Consider the following 19,208-nt stretch of genomic DNA (forward strand, 5'->3'; position numbering starts at 1 on the left):
GGATTATAGATGTGGCTTTATATATTTTGAGTTTCGATAAAATGTTTTCGGACGGGTTTTTTATGTATTTCTTTGTATATCTGATAAAATGAAATAAGGCCCAAATATGTATTATATCAGGGGATTTGTGTGGAGGAAGACCGAACGGTCGGTTTCACCACGTACGTTGATCCTTTTGTTTTTGAAAGAAAACTGTTCTTGTGCCTTAAGCATTTTTAACAAAACGTGTCCAACATCGAAAGGAAGGTGAACGGACAGAAGAGGAAGGCAGAGAGGCCAAAGAGGGAAGGCGAACAGACATGGTTGATAGGCTTAAAAGGCCATCCCATAATAGAATAGAAACAAGTCAGAGTTAAGAGACAGAGGGGAGACAGAGAGTCAAAGAAACACACAACTACAAATAATTGATCAGAGGCACTAAGAGGGAGAGTCTGTGCACTCTTTAGACTCGAGGTTTTCGAGTGAATCCCTGTGTAATATCACTGTTGTTGTGTTATGGCTCTAATTGAGCTCACACCTGTAAACTCTATTCTTGGAGACATAATATAGAGGTTGACACTGAAAGTTAGACCAGGCGACGTAGCCAGGAATTCTAGTGAACTCCTTGATTATTTGCTGTGTTGATGTGTGTGTTTATTATGTTTTCTGATTGTTAATTGTCTACATTATTCACAATCTTTTCTATCCATTGCACTAAGTAATATAGGAATTCCTACACATGAGTCTGTAATACCTTAATATTGATTTAAGATCTCATTTTCAGATCAAGTGGTATCAGAGCATTTGGTTTCATTAAGGTTAGACAAGCTTGTGCTGGATTTTGAATGCTAATTAGACTAAAGCTCAGACTAGGAGAAGGAGAACTTGTTGAGGCTAATCCAGAGATTGGAAGATTCTATTCTTAGAGGAGAATGGAAGAAGAAGCTCCATTGGGATCAGAATCTTAGTTTATAGAAAGTTTTATGACAATCCGCGCTATGGTGGAAGAGATGTATATGGAATTTAAGAATGGTTGAGGTGAAAGCACTTCAACACCCAAACCAGACAAAGGAGCAGAGGAACCTTTTCTAGTTGCCCCTCCAAAAGGCAAATGAAAAGGAGAAATGCCTCCTCCACCATCTCCTCCATCATCACTTTCGTCATCCTCATTATCTTCTAGCTCTTCAAAGAAAAAGAAGAAAACTCCCTCAATCAAATTATATGTGAAGTTTGATTTTCCAATTTATGATGGAGAAATCAATGTAGAAAAGCAAGATAATTGGATAAGACAAATTGATGTATATTTCAGGGTACAGAACGTTGATTCAGAAAGGAAGAAGATTCAGCGGGCTAGCCTTCAACTTGGAGGAATTGCACTAGTATGGTGGGAAGGCAAGACACAAGCTGATCTGCAAAAACATGGTAAAATCATTTCTACCTGGAATGAATTTGTTTCTGCTATCAAAAAGCAATTCTATCCTTTAGCTTACATGCAATAGGCAATGATGAGTTGGAAAAATCTTTGTCATTTGAAGGGTCAGAGTGTACAAAGTTATACTCAAGAATTCAGAAAGAGAGATTTAACTCTAGGTATATCATTAGATCCACCCGAGACTTTATTGAAGTATATAGGTGGTCTTCATAGCTATTTAAAGCATACTATTCTCATGTTTAATCCCACTAGCTTAGATGATGTATTAGTTCAAGCCACACATCTAGAAGCTAGAGGTAAGAATGTAAACCCAGAGGTTGGGGGATCATCTAAATATTCTGTAAGAAGGAGTAAAGAAAAGAAGAAACTAAAGTGGAAGGAGAGGAAAGAAAACATTGTAAATAAGGATAAACCTTCATGCACTGATTGCAAGAAAGAAGGACACGATGAGGCACACTACTGGTTTCTGCATCCAGAATGGAGACCTAAGAAGTTCGATGGAAAGAAGAAAAATAATGTTGCAGCTATTCAGCAGGACTTGGGATTAGATTCAGGTGATGAAACAACAATTACAGCCACAGATATTAAAGGTAAAGATTCTGAAGCATCCACAAGTAATTCTGCACAATCTGTTGATAATGAAAATAATGAGAGGGAAAGAAATGAGCTTTTTCGTATTAGAGTAATTTCCAAGCATAATAAGATTGGTACCTTATTTGATAGTGGATCACAAGTAAATTTGATTTCTGAAACGACTGTAAAGAAGTTGGGATTACAAACAAAACCTCATGAGAAGCCATATCCATTAGGTTGGGTGTGTGATAAAACAAAGCTACAACTAACGAGACAATGTAAACTTAGGTTTTCTTGGATCAACATTTGTAGATGAGGTTGAGTTAGATATAGTTCCATTGGATATATGTGGTATTGTTTTGGGAAGTCCATACTTGTATGATAGGAAAGCTATTTTGTATAGAGCTGAAAATAAGTATCAACTCATTAAATATGGAATATAATATATTGTAAGAGCTCATAAACTCAAAGGTAACTATTGTCTCATAAACTCAGGATAGATGAAAAGAATTGTGAATTCGAGTAAGCAGTTTTTACTAATGGTTGTAAAGGCAAAGGATCCTAAAAAATCCAATGCATTTAAAGGCTGTGATTCTAAACAAAAAGTTGATTTAGTTAAAGTTGTTTCAGAGTATGGTGTTCTATTTCAAGAACCAAAAGGTCTGCCACCCAAGCGAGAAATAATACATGATATTTGTTTGCACCAAGATGCTCCATTACGTAACATTGGAATCTACAGGTTGTCTGTTGGGTCCCTATAATACTAGTGATTACCCCATTACTATTGTAGTTATACCCCTTATTAATATTGTTGTGCTCCTATTGCCCCCATATTGTTATTACTGTGCCCCATAGAATCCCTCTATTGTTATTTTTGTGGCTTTATATTATTATTGTTAGGTCGGCTGGATTATATTGTAACTCCTTAGACTCCTATATATAGAAAGGAGGTTTTGTCATTTGTATCATCCAAGAATTGTTCATTTATGTAATGTAAAGGAGGTTGCCCCCTCAAAGAGGCTGAATTATAAGGCGTTGATCTATCTTTTCTATCTTTCTTGAGCTGGTTTCATAACATTTGGTATCAGAGCTTTGGATTCTAGGGTTTCGCTGCTCCAAACAGGTCATCGTGGAATTTTCGCTATAAATTTTTTTATGCAACGTTTTAGAAGCTAAAAAAAAACCCATTTGAGAAGACATCGCGCTGAATCTCGGGTCCGAATTTCATAGCCTTTTGCGCTATATTTGCGGATATATGATCTGAGGAAGTTGGTCTTTTTGCAGACTCCTGAATTACATTCCAAACAGGTGACCTGGGGAAAATCATCATAACTTTTTCCCTGAGCATTGGATTGAAATTTCGTAAGAAGGTGCAGAAAGAGGACAGATTGTAGTTTCTTGTATGTATTTTTTCAGAGCCAAAGGATGAAACAATGACTCGTGGCACGTCGTACAAGTTTGCTCTACTGAATTAGTCTATAATCAGGTCACTGTGGGAGATTTCACATAACTCTTCCTTGGAGAATCCAAATTGGATCAGACTGGTGGCATTGGAAAGAGGACACAGAGGGCTACCACAGGTTGCAATTTTAGAACTGGATGATCTAAAAGTATAGAGATACATCAGAGGCAATATCGAGCTCTTACAAAGTGAAAAAAAGGTGTGTAGATTCTTTTAAATTTTTGCTTAAGAGTGGTTTGAAATTTATTTTGAAGGAATTCAAAGGGCTAGTAGAGCATTATTATCGGTAACTGATACCCCGAGGAAAGAAAATGCAAACACCTAGTAAGGAACCTAAAATCTCTAGCATGACTCATGAAGAAGAAGAAGAAATGTTATATGATATATCAAAATTACAAGAACAAGTGCAACAAGTGTCACTTGCACAAAAAGCAACAAAATCTAAGATGGATGGTTTAAGGAAAGATGTAGAAGCTAAGATGGATGGTTTAAAGAAAGGTGTAGAAGCTAAGATGGATTGTTTAAAGAAAGGCGTAGAAGCTAAGATGGATGGCATGGAAGCTAAGGTGAACGGCATGGATGCTAAAATTGATGGCATGGATGATAAGATGGAAGAATTGAAGATAAATATGAATAAGTTGCTACAAGAAATGGTCACTAATGGTGAAAGGGTACTAAAGGAAACTCATGATGAGAAAAAAAGAAATGTTAATCATGATTCCATAGACTCTAATGTTGGATTGAAGACTCACCATATTCCAAAAATCGATATGAGGAAGTTTGATGGCAAGGATTCCGCCACATGGATATTACATATGGAGCAATTCTTCGATCTCAATAATGTGCAAAACACACAAAAGGTATGTATGGCAACTTTATATTTAGAACCAAATCAGTTTGTATGGTATCAATGGCTTTGCTCTCGTAAACAATTTATCACTTGGGCAATTTTTACGGAAGAATTGATAGCACATTATGAGGATACAAAAAGCAACACTTTTTTTAGCCAATTGATAAGTCTCAAACAAAAGGGTTCAATAATGGAGCACATTGAGGAGTTCCAAAAATTGAACATAAGGGTAAAAGATATTCCAGAGGAGCATAGGATTGATGTGTTCATAGGGTCTTTAAAGGATAATATCCAACATGATGTTCACCTTTGGGAACCTGATTTATTAGAGAAGGCATTCAGGTTAGCAAGAGAAATGGAAAGAAAAATTATGGCAACCAGGAAGCATACCACTCACATCTATAAAGACGGAAGTGTTGTTTCCCCTAGTCTTCCACAACCTATAAGGTTGACACCACAAAAATTGGAAGAAAAAAGAGCAAAAGGTCTTTGTTACAGTTGTGATAGCAAATACACTAAAGGTCATAAGTGTGCTGAGAAGAAATTATTCTACATAGATTGTGAAGAGGAAGAAGAAAAGGAGCAACAAAGGTCAAACGAAGAAGATATACTCCAGGAGAAAAGCCTAGATGAAGAACAAATAAATCCAACCATATCTTGTAATGCATTGGCGGGAATTACCACTCCTCAAACCATCAAGATAGAAGGACAAATCAAGAAAAAGGTAATAGTGTTGATTGATTCAGGAAGCACCCACAATTTTATTCATTGTAAGGTAGTAAAAGAATTGATTTGCTTCCTATATCCAGCACCAGAGTGTCAAGTGATGATTGCAAATGGAGGAACAATAAGTTGATCTGGAAAGTGCCATAATATCAAGCTATCCATGGGAGAATATGTATTGACTAGCCCAATGCTTTCCATTCCAATGGGAGGTGCTGATGTTGTACTAGGAGTCCAATGGCTACAATCCTTGGGTACAATAGCTTTTAATTTTCAAGAACTTTTCATCAAATTTTCTACGGAAGGAAAGGAAGTTGAATTAAGGGGTATTGCCGGGAAACCAGGAAAGATAATCAACTCTATTGGTATGACAAAGCTTCTAAAAAAGGAACAAAGAGGTGTAATTGCACAATTATGTTCGCTAGATGTTTCCACATCGGAATCATCTATTTGTCCAGATCTCCAAAAAGTCCTGGATAATCATTCCAAGGTATTTGAGACTCCCAAAGGTCTCCCACCTATGCGTGATCATGATCATGCTATTCATCTGATTCCAGGAAGTGTTCCTCCAAACATCAGGCCGTATAGATATCCCTATGTCCAAAAGAGTGAAATTGAACGTATGGTTGCAGAAATGCTAGAGGCTGGTATAATTCAACCGAGACAAAGTTCTTTCTCTGCTCCAGTAGTATTGGTGCACAAGAAGGATGGATCATGGCGCATGTGTCCGGATTATAGGGAGCTCAACAAGCTCACTATTAAAGATAAGTTCCCCATTCCTGTCATTGATGAATTACTGGATGAATTGCATGGATCAATTTACTTCACCAAGTTGGATCTTCGTTCAGGATATCATCAAATCAGAATGAAGACTGAAGACATTCCGAAAACAGCATTTAGAACTCATGAGGGCCATTATGAATTTTTGGTCATGCCTTTTGGCCTTACCAATGTACCTTCAACATTTCAAGGTTTGATGAATTCAATTTTCAAACCATTCCTTAGAAAATTTGTGTTAGTATTTTTTGATGATATACTAATCTACAACAAGTCTTGGAAGGACATGTTGAACATGTTGACAGGGTGCTACAACTATTGAAGGAGAAACAATTATATGCAAAAAGATCCAAATGTTCCTTTGGAGTTCAGGAGGTGGAATATCTGGGTCATATTGTATCTCATGAAGGAGTTAAGGTAGACCCTAGCAAAATTAAAGCCATTAAGGAATGGAAAATCCCCACATCCATAAAGCATCTGCGAGGATTTCTCAGGTTGACAGGGTATTATCGCAATTTTGTTAAGAATTATGGGAGAATAGCAGCACCTCTAACAACATTATTGAAGAAAGATGCATTTTCATGGACTCCGGAAGCAACAAATGCCTTTGAACATCTTAAAGAGGCGATGTGCCAAGCACCGGTCTTAGCTACACCGGAATTCACAAAAACCTTTATTGTGGAATGTGATGCTTCAGGAAATGGAATTGGTGCTGTTCTAATGCAAGATGAAAGACCCATTGCTTTTGAAAGTCATCCAATCAAGGGAAAGTTTTTAAGCAAAGCTATTTATGAGAAGGAAATGTTAGCAATACTCCATGCACTTAAGAAATGGTGACCCTACCTAATGGGAAGACACTTCAAGGTAAAAACAGATCATGATAGCCCTAAATACTTTTTAGAACAAAGGTTATCCTTTGAAGAGCAACAGAAGTGGGTCACAAAGATGTTGGGTTATGACTTTGAAATCATCTACAAAAAAGGGAAGCAAAATGTGGTGGCAGATGCACTCTCAAGAAAGGATGAGGATGTGGAAGCATTGTTGTGCGCCATTTCTATTATCCAACCAGATTGGATAAACGAAGCAAAGGAGGAATGGAAGAATGACGAAGAAGTGTGGGCACTTATTCGAAAGTTACAACAAGATTCCAGTACGTCTGATACATTTAGCTGGAAAAATGATTCGTTATGGTACAAAGATCGCTTATACCTCTGTAAGAATTCCCAGCTAAAACAAAATATTCTTATGGAATTGCACACTTCTCCCTTAGGATGGCATTCAGGATTTTTAAAAACTTACCACAGGGTTAAGAAGGAATTTTTTTGGGATGGCCTTAAATCAGATATTCAAAAGTTTGTGGCAGAATGTTTGGTTTGCCAACAAAATAAAGTTGAAACAATTAAGACACCGGGTCTATTACAACCTTTATCCATTCCAAGCCAACGTTGGGAGGAGGTTTCAATGGATTTTATCACAGGTTTACCCAAGTCTGAGGGAAGGAGTGGCATCATGGTGGTAGTTGATAGACTTACCAAGTATGCACACTTTTGTGCATTATCACATCCATTTCAAGCCAGTACAGTTTCTACTGCATTTATGGAAACAATTCAAAAGCTACATGGAAACCCAAAGATTATTGTAAGTGACAGAGATCCCATTTTCATTGGAAAATTTTGGACAGAATTATTTTCTTGTCTTGGTACTCAGTTAGCTCATAGCTCATCTTATCATCCTCAATCTGATGGGCAAACTGAGATAGTAAACAAATGTTTGGAAGGATATCTTCGTTGCTTTGTATCTGATAAACATACACAATGGGTCAAATGGCTGCCTCTGGCTGAATGGTGGTATAACACTTCCTTCCATACAGCAACAAAAATGACCCCATTTATGGCACTTTATGGGTATCAACCACCATCCATCACATCACATTTAAGAGAAAATTCTAAGGTTCAGGCAGTGGAACATCACATCGAACATCAACAACAAGTCCTCCAACTCTTAAAGGATAACCTCGTGTTGGCATAGAATAGAATGAAACAACAGGCAAATCAACATCGCAGTGAAAGAAGTTTTGATGTAGGTGATTGGGTATTCCTACAGCTACAACCATATAAGAAAATGTCCCTCAAGCAAGCTAAGAAGGATAATAAATTATCACCAAAGTATTATGGTCCGTACAAGGTGTTGCAAAAGATTGGTACTATGGCATACAAATTGGAGCTTCCTGCAGCTTCTCGATTGCACCCAGTTTTCCATGTTTCATGTTTAAAGAAGGTTATAGGCGACAAGCTCCCAGTTCAAACAATATTGCTAGAACTTGATGAGGAAGGAAAAATTATATTGGAACCGGAAGTAGTCACAGAAACAAGAACTCGACAGCTACGAAATCGATCAATTTCGGAGTATCTTATCAAGTGGAAGAACTTAGCCGCTGAAGATTCCGCATGGGAGGATGAGAATTTTATACAGAAGTATCTAGATTACTCAAGCGTTGAGGACAACACTTTTTTTTAAGGAGAGGGGCATGTTGGGTCCCTATAATACTAGTGATTACCCCATTACTATTGTAGTTATACCCCTTATTAATATTGTTGTGCCCCTATTGCCCCCATATTGTTATTACTGTGCCCCATAGAATCCGTCTATTGTTATTTTTGTGGCTTTATATTATTATTGTTAGGCCGCCTGGGTTATATTGTGACTCCTTAGACTCCTATATATAGAAAGGAGGTTTTGTCATTTGTATCATCCAAGAATTGTTCATTTATGTAATGTAAAGGAGGTTGCCCCCTCGAAGAGGCTGAATTCTAAGGCGTTGATCTATCTTTTCTATCTTTTCTGAGCTGGTTTCATAACATTGTCAGCTTTAGAGAATGCAGAGATAAAGAAGCAGGTACATGAGTTGCTTGATAAAGGGTTTATATGACCAAGCACATCACCATGTGGATCTCCAATCGTGCTGGTGATGGTTCGTGGAGAATGTGTACTGATTATAGAGCACTAAATAAAATAACGATCAAGAATCGTTATCCTCTTCCTCATATTGATGATTTACTAGATCAATTGAAAGAAGCAGTTTACTTTTCTAAGTTAGACTTGCGAAGTGGTTATCATCAGGTCAGAGTTGCAGAACAAGATGCATGGAAGACTACTTTCAAGACAAAGCAAGGACTTTATGAATGGTTGGTTATGCCTTTTGGCTTAACTAATGCTCCTGCTACATTTATTAGAGTTATGAATGATGTACTCAGACCATTTATTGATGACTTTGTAATTGTTTATTTAGATGACATTCTTGTTTTTAGTAAGACATGGGAAGACCATGTAAAGCATGTACAACATGTAAAGTAGACTTTAGATGTTTTAAAAAGAGAAAATCTCTATGTAAAATTGTCAAAATGTGAATTTGGCAGAACATCTTTAAATTATTTGGGTAATATTGTAGGGGGTGGTGAATTGAAGATAGATCCCTTTAAGGTTGAACTCATTGTGAATTGGCCTAAACCCAGATCTGCTACAGAGGTTAGGAGTTTCCTAGGGGTAACACAATACTGGAGAAAGTTTATTGCTAACTTATCATTGATTGCAGCTCCATTACATGCTTTAACAGGATTGAAACAGGTGTTTCAGTGGGGAGGAAAACAGCAGAAAGCCTTCGACACCTCAAAAAAGAAAATCAATACAGCACTAGTACTAGCACTGCCGGATCTTCAACATCCATTTGAGATTGAGACAAATGCCAGTGACTATACCATGGGAGCAGTGTTGATGCAACACGGAAAACCCATATTATATCATTCTGAGACATTTACTTCTGCAGTAGTTAATTATCCCACATGTGATAAAGAATTGTATGCATTAGTACAAAGTGTGAAAAAGTGGAAACATTACCTAATGGGTAAAGAAACAATCATACATACAAATCATCAACCACTTCAATATTTTCACTCACAAACTAAATTGCAGCAATCAAGACATTATAGGTGGATGGGTTTCCTACAACAATTTCATCTTGTCATCAGATATAAGAAGGGCATACACAATAAGGTTGCAGACATGTTATCAAGACCAATCATAAATGCATCTACTATACTTAAGCATAACTCAGTAATGCATGAAAGTTACATTGAACAATATGCTCAAGATGTAGATTTTAAAGATGTATATGCAACTTTAAGTCATGGCAAGCAAGTAGAAGAATTGGATTATTATGTAAAGGACCAACTCTTATATCATTTGGGAAAGTTATGCATTCGACAAACTGAAAGAGTTAACATAATCCGAGAAGCACATACTTCTCTCATATCAGGTCATTTTGGTGTAAGTAAAACAGTTGCACAATTGCAAAGGTTCTGTTATTGGCCAAGAATGCATGAGACAATTTCTAGATATATCAAAGGGTGTACTATGTGTGCTACAAGCAAACCCAGTAATAGAAAATTAGGCTTGTACACTCCACTTCCAATTCCTTCTCGTCCTTGGGAAAGTGTTTCCATGGACTTTGTTGGGGGATTGCCAAAATCTAGAAAAGGTCATGATTATTTGTATGTTGTTGTGGATAGGTTCAGTAAAATGTGTATTTTGATACCTTGTAACAAGAAGGTTACAGCTGAACAAAAAACAAAGTTGTTCTTTCAGAATGTATGGGTTCATTTTGGTTTACCTACTTCTATTGTATCTGATCGAGATTATTGATTTGTTGGGAAGTTTTGGTCAAATCTATGGGAGTTGATGGACACCAGGTTGAAGAAGAGCACAACATTTCATCCACAAACAGATGGTCAGACAGAAGTGGTCAACAGGACAATGATCCAGTTGCTCAAAGATATCCTTTTGAGACTTGTTTTGGTTTTATAGCAAAGTCTCCCCTGGATTTGGTCTTTGGTAAAGACATAGCAGTGGATGGACACAGTGATGTGGACAAAGAAACCAAGTTCATTGAATGAATCCACGAAATTCACCAGGAAGTACAGGAACAATTGGAACGAAGTCAAGCCAAGTACAAGGCAAGACATGATAAGCATCAAGTTGAGCATAGTTTTCAAGTTGGTGATCAAGTCTAGCTGTACATAAGTAAAGACAGAATGCAAGGTGAAGTTGTTAATGCAAAAAACTTGAGATTGTATGAACCTTCATTGATTGAAGATCCTGAAGAGCAAAGTCAGTTACCTTCTATTGGGGATTTGTTGCCTGAGTATCTCAATGAGTTACAGGAGGACACAGTCCTGGACAAGAAGGTAAGCACTATGCGTCAAGGGGATGTTGAGTACTTGAGAGTAGGAATCAAAGTTTCAAATCCAAGCAACGCACGATGGATAGAAATTGGACAAGTGAGGGAACTATATCCTCACTTGATCAATGCCTAAAACCAACTTTTTGGTGGTCCAAAAGCTTTTCAGTGGGAAGGCGTGATCCAAAATGGATCCTGAAACCTCTAAGTCTAAGTCTTTAATACTATTGGAAAACACTATCATAGAAGAGAAACATTGAAGGAATGGCAGAAAACAAAGATAAACAAAGAGTGAAGTCTCGATGCACCCGAGCCGTCGGATCGGCTAGATCAATGGCCCGAATTAAATCAGGATATTGCATCGGAACAGGCCAACGGAGTGTATTAGAGGTAGTCTTATGGGAAGTGTGATCAACAACCCAATGACATAACGTGAGCTGTTAGATCAAGCGCGCAGATCCAATGATGGAGATCACATTATCGCATCGCAATATTTCCAAAGGGAGGACTTGACACAGGCAGACCCGAAGGAGTTATGAAATAAAACAGTGAAGATTTGAGTTCTATGATAAGTGGTATTTTGGGTGGGCTTTAAGTGGTAAGCAATATTGGAGGGGCTCCGCTCGATTCCATACACCGGCCGACACATAGCACACCGCAGGAGAGAGAAAACCGCTTTTTCAAGTGGGTAATTTCCGTGCAAGTGGGCGACTCAAAATGGCTGTCAGCCATTGGATTGGAAGATCATGGATCAATGGTGGACAATGAATGAGCTGTTTTACGGACCTAAGAGGATTATAGATGTGGCTTTATATATTTTGAGTTTCGATAAAATGTTTTCGGACGGGTTTTTTTATGTATTTCTTTGTATTTACGATAAAATGAAATAATGCCAAAATATGTATTATATTAGGGGATTTATGTGGAGGAAGACAGAACGGTCGGTTTCACGGTGTACGCTGATCCCTCCGTTTCTCTGTTCTTGTGCCTTAATCGTTTTTAACAAAACGTATCCAACATCGAAAGGAAGGTGAACAGACATAAGAGGAAGACATAGAGGCCAAAGAGGGAAGGCGAACAAATAGGGCCGATAGGCTTAAAAGGCCATCCCATAACAGAACATAAACAAGTCGGAGTTAAGACATAGAGGGGAGATAGAGAGTCAGAGAAACAAACAGTTACGAACAGTTGATCAGAGGCACTAAGAGGGAGAGTCTATGCACTCTTTAGACTCGAGGTTTTCAAGTGACATCCCCATGTAATATCATTGTTGTTGTGTTATGGCTCTGATTGAGCTCACACCTGTAAACTATGTTCTTGAAGACATAATATAGAGGTCAACACTGAAAGTTGGACCAGGCAACATAGCCAGGAAGTTTGGTGAACTCCTTGATTATTTGTTGTGTTGATGTGTGTGTTTATTATGTTTTCCAACTGTTAATTTTCTATATTATTCGCAATCTTTTTGATCTATAAATGTCGAACATGGATTCAAAAAGATTAATGTATGGATTGTAAAGGTCAAAAAGATCATTCCGCCCATTTAGAAGAGCCTCATTTCGAAGAAGCAGAGGTCCCTCTAAGTCCCGTGTTTGGGTCACCCAAGGAAGAGAGACTGTGGGAGTATCCTGTCACTCAGGAACTACCAGTCAGAGTACTTACTCAGGCTTACGCTCTTTCCCTCTCTCATCTCCCCATCTTTCATTCTTTACCTCTAACAACTAAAAGAAGGCCAAGGATCTTTACCATAAGCAAAGAGGCATCTACAACCCCTTCTCTTGAAGATATTGTGCTAGAGTCCTTACAAAGTATTGACACTCCTTGGGAAGAAATTATCGAGGATTCCCCCTCTAAAGGTAATCCCTGGCTTGATTTGGAAAATCCTAACAAAGAACTCCTCGAAGAAACCTTCAACTAGAACTGCCCTATCCATAATATGGCTAACGTTCCCCCTCCAGGTGGGAATCCGCCCCTACCGCCTCCTCCAGGTGGGAATCCGCCCCTACCGCCTCCTCTAGGTGGGAATCAACTTCCACCTCCTCCAAGAGCACTCCCTCCCTGGCTCGCTCAGGATGCTATAGCAGTACTTGGGCAGCAACATGCCTTACCCAAGAATGTAGAAAAAGTATTGCCTAAATTCGACCCTGAGTAGAGAGACACTGCTGATAACCATCTTCACTCTTTCTTCCTAGCCATGCACATGTTGGGGGTAGCCAATGAAGATGTAGTATGTCGCTTATTCCCTTTTACTCTGATTGGTGCGACCTCCACATGGTACTTTAGCTTGAGAATAGGATCGATCACCTCATGGGGTGCCTTTCAACAGGCCTTTTTAGACAAATTTGGCGATGACAAAACACCTGTGGCCTTAGTTTTAGAACTGTCCTGTTTGACAATGGAAACCAAAGAGAAGGTCAAGGATTTTAACATCTGGTTCAACACTTTGTTCAACAGAATCCCGGCTAATGCTAGACCTATTGATGAGGTGCTCATGGAATTCTACATCACTACTCTCCCTGTCCCTACTGCGCACTAACCTTCCAGGGTGCTATCGATGAAGCAATAAAAGTCAAAAATGAAATGATTAGTCTCACAACATGTCATCATATGACCAAAGGAAAGAAAGCCTCTCAGTCATCCAAGAAGAATAATGGGAGTGATAACAAAGTGGCCGAGATCAAAGAAAAGGATACCACAGATGTGGAAGGTTTGCATCGGATCATTAATAAATTGATGAACACAATAATCGATATGAAAAGGAACTCTGGAGAAAGTACAAATGGGAATGGAGGAGATTATAACAACAGAAAATCCTTCAAACCTTTCTATCGTAAGAAGATAGAAGGTAGTCATGGCCAACTTGCGCTGCCTGCTCCACCCAATGAGGGGATTTTAAATATAGAAGAGCTGGATCTTATTGGATCGCTCCTTACCAAAGAAGAACCTATAGTGGAGCCAGAGCCAGAACAAGAAAATGAGGAAGAATACCAAGTAGAAGAGCCCTTGGACGAGGAATCTCAAATCAATGTACTGTGGGATTTCTATACAAATGAGAATGATGATGACGAAGGAGATAGTACGGTAGAAATCCACACTAATTAAATCCACACACGAAGTAAAGGGCCACTTGTGGGTGTGATGAATCCTGTAGACCAGACAAAGAAAGATGTTCGCCCTTTAAAGTCATCCGCTCCCAAAGTTCCTGTTGAGAAGGGTAGACCTAGTGGTGATTCCAAGAGTACTCCAGTTGAAAACTATCTAGAGAAAGATAATACATCTCTGACTGCAACGAAGGCGACTCAAACTGGTAAACTCCCACTTAAGAACAACAAAACTGATATGTTTACTCTACCCTACCCTATTTATAACATTGATTACAACATTGTATATGATTTTAAGAAATCTGGAGCTAATATCACATACTTCGATTTGCTAAAATTAACGCAACAAAGAGATCTGCTATTGAAATCTATGAATGAATGGAATTGCAAATCTCCCACCATTCCAAGTAGCCAAACCAAGAAGTCGGCGTCCAAACCTATTAGTACCCCCAGTACAACCCAAACACCATCATCTATGGAAGCCACTCTGTCAAAAATGAATCGAACCCCCCAAGATGTCAGTGCGGCCATGATAGGAAGGAAATAAAAATCCATGACTCCACCTTTCCTTATCACATTTGAAATCTTCAACATGAACGTACACAATTGCTTGGTAGATTTTGGTGCCTCGTCCACTGTTATGCCTTACGCTGTTGCTAAAAGACTTCATGTGATACCCAAGAAAATTGGAACTCGAATTATGCAATTGGATAGAATGAATGTGAAAGTAATTGGGGAATTAAAAGATGTGTTGATTTAGATGGCTACCAAACCACAGTACACACAAGTCATTGACATAGTGGTAGTCGAAATACTCGAGGCTTATGGAATGCTGCTTAGTAGGGATTGGTCAGCAAAACTGAATGGATATTTCTCAACTGATTGGTCCCATCTCTTGTTGCCTTAGAAGGGAAAAGGTGATATGATGAGAGTTGATCGAGAAAGATACATGAAGTATGTGGTGACAGAACTAAACGGCCCCAATGAACCTGTAATGTTTACCAACTCTATCCTTGGGAATTATAGTTTCGACGTTTGTGCCATCGAAACCTGTTTCAGGGAATTCCATGCAGAGGCAGTCGAAGAAATTGTGACAAACACACAGTTGGAAGCACTCCCCCGTAGTCCAACTGATGAGCCACCCTTTAATATAGTAGATGATAGAACCAATTTTGTAGGAAGCAGTTCATTTAATGTAACATTAGATTCTATTTTTTGGACACTCTACTTTGATGGCTTTAACTACCTTGAAGGTGCAGGTGATGGGAGCATTCTCATTGACCTGCAAGGGAACCAAAATTTGATGGCCAGCCGGTTGGAGTTCGCGTGCACCAACAACATGGCAGAATACAAAGGCTTGCTGTAGGGCCTGAAAAAATCCATTGATATGAAGGTAAAAAATCTTAAAGTTTTTGGTGACTCACAGATAATTGTGGACTAGGTAAGGAAAAGGATACACTGCAATTCGCCACACCTGGTAAGATACCAACATGAGGTATGGAGCTTAATTGACAATTTTGATTCTTTTAATATCACATACATACCTCGAGGGCAAAACCAAGATGCTGATATGATGGATAGTATGGATGCGAAACTTTTGCCTGATCTTAGACTAAACAAGAATAAATGTTATGTTGAATTGATTTTCAGACCATCCATGCCTGATAACATCTCGAATTGGCAGGTGTTTGAAGGTGATGAGAAAATCCTTGAGTTCCTGCATGGCGAAAAAACATTCAAAAACGCAGTCATTGATGAAAAAGAGCATGACAAGCTTATGAATGGGAGTGAAGATGAGGAAAAGGAGCAACTCAATATAATTCCCAAGTCAGTTGTCAAGATGGAGCACTTGTATGACCTGCATGATAAATTTAAGAAGCCGACTAACTGAAAAACACATAGCTCATCCATGAAGTATGAATTGGTCAACCTTGGAACCAAAGAAGACCCAAAAATTATTAATTTGGGATTGGGATGCTCTCCACTAGAAAAGGCTACATTTGTTAAGTTGTTTAAAGAGTACAAGGATGTCTTTGCATGGACATATGGCGACTTAAAAACCTTCAATACTAGTGTTATGCAACATGTGATTCCATTGGAGAAGGATGTTAGGACATACCAACAAAAGCTTCGCAAGATGAATCCAAGCCTGGAACCGTTGGTGAAGAAAGAATTAAAAAAAATGCTGGACGCCAAAATCATTTTTCCTGTCAGGCACACCCACTGGGTAGCCAATCTCGTGCCAGTAAGAAAGAAAAATGGAGACATCAGGTTATGTATCAATTTCAGAAACCTGAACAAAGCATCGCAGAAAGATAACTATCCTGTCCCTTCTATGGAACACATTCTTCAGTGCGTTTCTGGGTCTAAAATGTTGTCGCTATTGGATGGTTTTTCGGCATATAATCAAGTGTTGGTATTGAATGGAGATAAGCTTAGGACAACCTTCAACACTAAATGAGGCACTTACGAATACCGTAAAATGCCATTTGGACTTATTAATGCGAGCGCCACATTTCAGAGAGTTATGGACATAGCTTTCCAAGGATTGATTAACAAGTTAGTAGTAGTGTACATGGATGACATTACGTGTATTCGTATCACAAAAGGGATCATATTTATCACCTGAAATAGATTTTCTATTAGAAAATTATATATTACGGAGCAATGGAACACATAAAAATATTGCAGAAATATAAACACAGAAAACGCATAAAACAAGAGAGACATAGATATACGTGGTTCACCCAGTTTGGGCTACATCCATAGAGAAACAACTAGCCCTTCTTTTATTATATTATCTAGCAAACTAAAGAGATACAACCTATAGCAGATCCGCTGTAACACCCTCTTCGCTCTCAATCTCCTCTCTCTTCTTCACTCAGAATACAAATCTACATAGACGCAATACAATTCCCTCATATATAGTGAGGGGTTGCCTTCTAGGGAAAAAAAATCCTAAATTAAACATAACTTCTACCTTCAGATCATCTGCCTAATGAACGGCCCAGATTGACTAGAAATTACTAGACTTTTACAAGGCAATTTTACATCTATTTTTGGCTTCGAGGGTGTTGCCCCTGAACCCCCGCTAGGGGACCGCTGGCCCCCGGACCCCCTAGCCGGGGGGCATTAGACGCCCCAGACCCCCGCGAGGGGGACCCCCCCCCCCCCCCACGTGGAGGGGTGTACAGTCTTCCTGGGGTATACATCCGGCTGAAACCTTTGAATACAGAAGATAATCAGGCTCCACACCCAACATTTTTGAAAGATGTCGAAGATACAGTATATCGTTGAATCCCAAGAAGAGCATCTTCATAGTTACAGAAGGGAAACTACTAGGTCATATCCTCTCTAAAGAAAGGATTGTTATTGATCCTGAAAGAATAGAGACCATCATGAGAATACAACCCCCTGTAAATAAGGGCAATACAATCTTTCTTCGGGAAAATTAATTTCGTTAGGAAATTTGTTTCAGGTTTCATAGAAATAGTGCATCCCATGTAGCTAATGATGAAGAAAGACGTTGTGTATAGGTGGAGAGATGAAGCTAAGAAATCGTTTTAGCGAATTAAGGAGGCCATCACAGAAGCTCCTGCGTTGGTCAGCCCCAATTTTGACAAGGAATTCTTCTTGTACACTTTCGTTTTTGATGTTTCATATGCCGCAATCCTCACCCAAAAAAAATGGTGATGGCAACAAAGTCCCTATTTCTTATATGAGCTCTAATCTTCAGGGAGCAGAACTAAACTACCCAGACGTGGAGAAACAAGGTTTTGCAGTTTTAAAGCTGTAAAACATTTCTGCCCTTATTTATTAAAGGCTAGGACTAAAGTAATTGTTACCCACCCTGCTGTGAGAGCCCTCTTCGTGCAGAAAGAAATGGGTGAACAGAGAGGGAATTGGATAACCGCCCTTCAAGAATACGACCTCGAGATTAAGCCGACGAAGATAGTTCGAGGGCAAGGATTATGTGAGCTCGTGGCAGAAGCCTTGGCGGATAAAGAAGGGGTGTCTGAAGAACCAGAAGCGAAAAGCATATAGAATGCACAAGTAGAATTCAAGGAGGAGCCCCAATGGATTAATGAGATGTTGATGTGTGAGTGCAAAATTTTGGAAGTCCCTTTGGACCTTGAGTCGTGGTATTACGACATACACTTTTATTTAACATGGGGATCATGTCCTGAGCACATGGATGCATCACGAAGGAGAGCGCTCAGATTGAAATCTAATTAGTATCACCTGGCCAATGACACATTATACAGAAAAAATTATGATGGAGTTTGGCTGAGGTGTTTGGAAAAGGATGATGCCGATCATGTCTTGAAAGAAATGCACGACGACCCAGTAGGTGGTCACTATGGAGGAGAGACCACTACTCACAAAATATTAAGAGCTGGATATTATTGGCCCACAATGTTCAGAGACTCGCATGCCTATGCTCGGAAATGCAAGGTATGTCAAACTGCCGCAGGACGAGAAAGAAAGCCAGCCATTCCCCTCAAACCCGTTATGATTTATCGCCCGTTCCAGCAATGGGGCCTAGATTTCATAGGTGAGATCACTCCGAACTCTTCACAACAGCATAAGTATATACTCATGGTAACTGACTACTTCACTAGATGGACTGAAGCCATCCCGCTTCGAAAGGTTAACGAAGACAAGGTAATATCTTTTATTGAGAAATTTATTATCAATAGGTTTGGCATCCCTGACGCTCTCATATTTGATAATGCTTCTTACTTTTCATCACTAAAATTGACTGAATTTGCTATCGATAAATCAATTTGCATAAGGTATGCATCAAACTATTACCCCCAGGGAAATGGAGTTGCAGAGTCCTCAAATAAAAACCTCATCTGCATAATCCGTAAATCTGTCGTCGACAACCAGAGGAATTGGCACAATGCTCTAACAAATGCCCTTTGGGCTGATAGGGTCACCCCAAAAGTAACATTAGGAAACTCCCCATACTTCCTTGTTTATGGACAGGAAGCCATCTTGCCTCCTAATGTTACCCTTCTCTCTTTACAACTCTCCCAAGCTTTGAGAGGGACCCCTTCAGCCTTACTTCAAAA

Source organism: Pinus tabuliformis, chromosome 7, assembly GCF_031772625.1.
Source record: "Pinus tabuliformis cultivar Carrire ecotype Pingquan chromosome 7, CPIR1, whole genome shotgun sequence".
NCBI classification, from domain to species: Eukaryota; Viridiplantae; Streptophyta; class Pinopsida; order Pinales; family Pinaceae; genus Pinus; species Pinus tabuliformis.